We start from the raw sequence: 5,000 nt of genomic DNA on the forward strand, positions 1-5,000 counted from the left end.
CTCTTGTTTTTCTATGTTTATGGTAAGAAGAAAAATGTGAAAATAAACAATTAAAAAAAAAAAAAAACAGGGGGCGCCATTGTTGTTTATGTGTGTGTGTGTGACTTCAAAAACTGTACCTGGGAGTCCAACCATCTGGTACGAGGGGACGCAACATGGAAAGGCCCCATCTTCCCCGTCTCCCAAGTAGCCACAAACAATTAGGTGGTTAGATATCAACAAACGTGTTTATTTTACAAAGAACGAAAATATCTACATAACATGAATGTATAAGGCTTCAGGGTGGCCTACCACAAAAGTAACAAACAAACCAATCCGGTTATTTTGGCACAGACCTCTGATTTAGACAAAACCTAATCTAAATCAGAGGCGTGGCCGGTTGGAAGATGAGGAGGACGAGAAGTGCCTGCTGCCCACCCACGGCCGCCATCTTGGCTCGTTATATGAGGGTGGCTTCCCCAGCTGCAGCCAATCACAGGTTCAGGCGCGAGAGCTTCCCACCAATAAACACCCGGCTGTGGCACACGCCTGTTTGCGTACAAAATTGAAACAAAAGAAAGAACGGTTACACTTTACTTTAACTTTTCTACATAAGACTGACATGACACTGTCATGAACGTGTCATAAAACATTATAAACAAGTCATAAACGTTTATGACATAACTCTTTTTTAGTAGGTGTCATTCGGTTTTGTCATGACACGTTATGGTTATGTTATGGTTAGGGTTTGGGTCAGGGTTCATGTGTCATGACAGTGTCATGTGAGTGTCATGTGTTCATGACAGTGTCATGTCACTCTTATGTAGAAAACTTAAAGTGTTACTGAAAGAACACAGGGCACACACACAGCTGACCATAAACACAATATGACCACAGTCATAACTCCACAGTAACACATTCTGACGGGTCACAGATTTCTTTGTAACACCAGAAAAGCCTGTGTTAGCGTATGCCAGCGGAGCCAGGTGAAAGGATGCAGGAGATGATTTTATATCGGCCTAATTGTATTTTAATGTTATTTTAGAAGTTGTCTGTTGTAGTTATGGCTGATACCGGGGCAGGGCCATCGCAGGGAAGAAGGGAATTAAATGAAGAACGACCAAAAGATAAAAAGGGAAAGTGACAACGATAACGTGGTTATTAACAGATGGAGACGATTACAGGACTGTAAATGATTCAAAACCGAGCCCGAATTGGACCTCAGTTATGTAACATGTCTATTTCATTCATAAAAAACGTCTAAAAACTGTAACTGGGAGAACAGCCTTCTGGTACGAGTAGTAAGTTCGTGGTTTGACTGCCGTTCCAGGGCACGTTCAGAGGCAGAAGGTTGTGAAAACACGAGTTACGGAATGCCTTGAACGCAGCATGAGCCCCAAACGTTTATTGTGGCTCCGCCCCCTGGTTATAATCTCTGCAACATGTCCCATTTTGGTTAACAGGACTTTAACTGTAACAAAGCAGCAGGTTCGTTTAGGGTTTGGCTGTTTTGAGTTAGACATGATGAATGTAATATATATATATATATATATATATATATATATATATATATATATATGATATGTTGCAGAACGGAGCTGCAGGCATCACTCGGATGCACTTTCACAGTCGCGGTGCTTTCAGAGCCGGGACGAGAGAGTTTACCGTCGCTGTTGATGCTGGGATTTACAGCCAAATGTTGCCCGCGACTGCAAACATGGTGCAGCCGTAATCACATCAACTGAATGTTGATTTGAGATTTGTTTTAGTTTCCCTGAAAAGCCCAAATCCCATCCACGGAGGACACCAACTGTCGAAACAGCCGGCCTCTCGGAAATATATCTCAAATGTCTTTGGTTTTAGGTGGAGCGTGCCTATGTTCCCACATTTCTGAGATTGTTTTTCTCCAAAATTAGGCCCTATGTTCCCACATTTCTGAGATTGTTTTTCTCCAAAATTAGGCCCTATGTTCCCACATTTCTGAGATTGTTTTTCTCCAAAATTAGGCCCTATGTTCCCACATTTCTAAGATTGTTTTTCTCCAAAATTAGGCCCTATGTTCCCACATTTCTGAGATTGTTTTTCTCCAAAATTAGGCCCTATGTTCCCACATTTCTAAGATTGTTTTTCCCCAAAATTAGGCCCTATGTTCACACATTTCTAAGATTGTTTTTCTCCAAAAATTAGGCCCTATGTTCCCACATTTCTAAGATTGTTTTTCTCCAAAAAAAAGTTACCCTATGTTCCCACATTTCTGAGATTGTTTTTCTCCAAAATTAGGCCCTATGTTCCCACATTTCTGAGATTGTTTTTCTCCAAAAATTAGGCCCTATGTTCCCACATTTCTGAGATTGTTTTTCTCCAAAATTAGGCCCTATGTTCCCACATTTCTAAGATTGTTTTTCTCCAAAATTAGGCCCTATGTTCCCACATTTCTGAGATTGTTTTTCTCCAAAATTAGGCCCTATGTTCCCACATTTCTAAGATTGTTTTTCTCCAAAAATTAGGGCCCTATGTTCCCACATTTCTAAGATTGTTTTTCTCCAAAATAGGCCCTATGTTCCCACATTTCTAAGATTGTATTTTCTGGCAAAATTAGGCCCTATGTTCCCACATTTCTGAGATTGTTTTTCTCCAAATTAGGGCCCTATGTTCCCACATTTCTTTGATTGTTTTCTCTCCAAATTAGGCCCTATGTTCCCACATTTCCTTTCCTTTTCATAAATTTGTATCCTATCTTATCCCCCTTTCTCCCAATTTGCCAATTACACCCAACCTATTATCCAGTAGCAATGGACTACAGATGGAATGTAACCCAAACATAGGGCCTAATTTTAAGAAAAATCTTAGAAATGTGGGAACATTGGGCCGGTGGGAACATAGGGCTGTGGGACCATAGGGCTGTGGGAACATAGGGCTGTGGGAACATAGGGCTGTGGGAACAGGGCTGTGGGAACATAGAGCTGTGGGAACATAGGGCTGTGGGACCAGGGCTGTGGGAACATAGGGCTGTGGGAACATAGGGCTGTGGGACCATAGGGCTGTAGGAACATAGGGCTGTGGGAACATTGGGCTGTGGGACCATAGGGCTGTGGGACCATTAGGCTGTGGGACCATTAGGCTGTGGGAACATAGGGCTGTGGGAACATAGGGCTGTGGGAACATAGGGCTGTGGGACCATTAGGCTGTGGGAACATAGGGCTGTGGGAACATAGAGCTGTGGGAACATAGGGCTGTGGGACCATAGGGCTGTGGGACCATAGGGCTGTGGGACCATAGGGCTGTGGGAACATAGGGCTGTGGGAACATAGGGCTGTGGGAACATAGGACTGTGGGAACATAGGACTGTGGGAACATTATAATATTTCTGTGCGCCTGCCTTCATACTGCTGCTTGTGTTTGTGTGTTCTGGCGAGCGCTCGGCTGAGACACGTGGTCTTCCACGCTGATGTCCGTTATCATTTGTAATCTTTTGATCTGCAGAGATGATAATAATCCTGCCACATGCCTCCCTGATTACCAATGCCTAATGCTGACGCTTATTCTGGAGCCTTTCAGAGCTTTTATAAAACCCAGAGAGAAGATAAAATAAGAAGACAAGAGGAGCATATCACATATAGAGCATAACACATAAAAAACACATAAACTCACATTAGAACAATAAACATCACATAAACATACACATATACATACACAAGACATACAACACACATACAACATATAGAACACACAAGCATACATATACCAAGCATACATATACATCAAGCAAACATACAACATATACATACACACATATAATACAACACATATATGCATACATACTATATACATACAACATATACAAACACATACATACATAAAATATATGCATAAAAGTATATAGACATACACATATATGATATCACATATAATATAAAGTATAACATGATATACATATATATACACATATAGATATAAAGTATATATACAACAAGATATATATAGAGAAATATATATATCATATATATAATACATACAGTATATATCGCAGTTAAATATATACACGATAGGAGATAGACAGAAGAGAAAAGCAAGGAGACAGACAGAGAGGGAGAGACAGACAGACAGACAGAGAGAGGGAGAGACAGACAGACAGAGAGAGGGAGACAGAGAGAGAGAGAGAGACAGACAGAGAGAGAGGGAGAGAGATACATAACACTGGAGGTCTTTGAATACCATTATTTGGCCATTTGAATTCATAGAAAAACCTTCCAGTATTCAGAGTTGACTGATCTGTTTGACTTTAGTTCAGAGTGAAGAAGCTTCTTGAACCTTTGAAGATATAATATGTCACATTTCTGCATCATTCGATTAATCGATTACTTGTTAATTATTAACCTGGTTAGCTTGCATCATAAAGTTTAAATTATAAACCAATTCCATGTCCCACCTTCTTATTCCAACGTATTATCACTAGTTAACTTATATTCAGAATGCATGCTCAGTACACCTCATTTATATGAAATTATACCTACATTTTGAGTAAAAAAAAAAAGCAGAAATTATGAATTACTTTGACTATTTCGACACTTTGACGCTTTTTTTGTTGCTTTTTTGACAGTTTTAACTCTTGATGCTTCTTTTTGGACGTTTTTAACGCTTTCAGTGCACGTACATACCTCCTGTCCTCTGGTTTGCCTGTTTGCAAAGCAAAAAGTATAAATTATCCCCTAATTCTGTGCTACATCTAGGCTTCTGGCCAAACTTAATCCAGTTATTTTTGAGCATTTTTTGGTTAAAAGAAACCCAAATTACTGATAAAGATACTTTGAAAATGGGTCAAATTTGACCCGAGGACAACTAGAGGGTTAAATGAATCGCCAACTATTTTAAAGTGCCCATATTATGAAAAAAAACACTTTTTCTGGTGATTTGGGGTGTTATTTTGTGTCTCTGGTGCTTCCACACACATACAGACTTTGAAATAAATCCATCCATGGTGTTCTGAGTGAGATCTGGTTTCTGAATGTGTCCTGCCTTCA

Source organism: Perca fluviatilis, chromosome 23, assembly GCF_010015445.1.
Source record: "Perca fluviatilis chromosome 23, GENO_Pfluv_1.0, whole genome shotgun sequence".
NCBI lineage: Eukaryota > Metazoa > Chordata > Actinopteri > Perciformes > Percidae > Perca > Perca fluviatilis.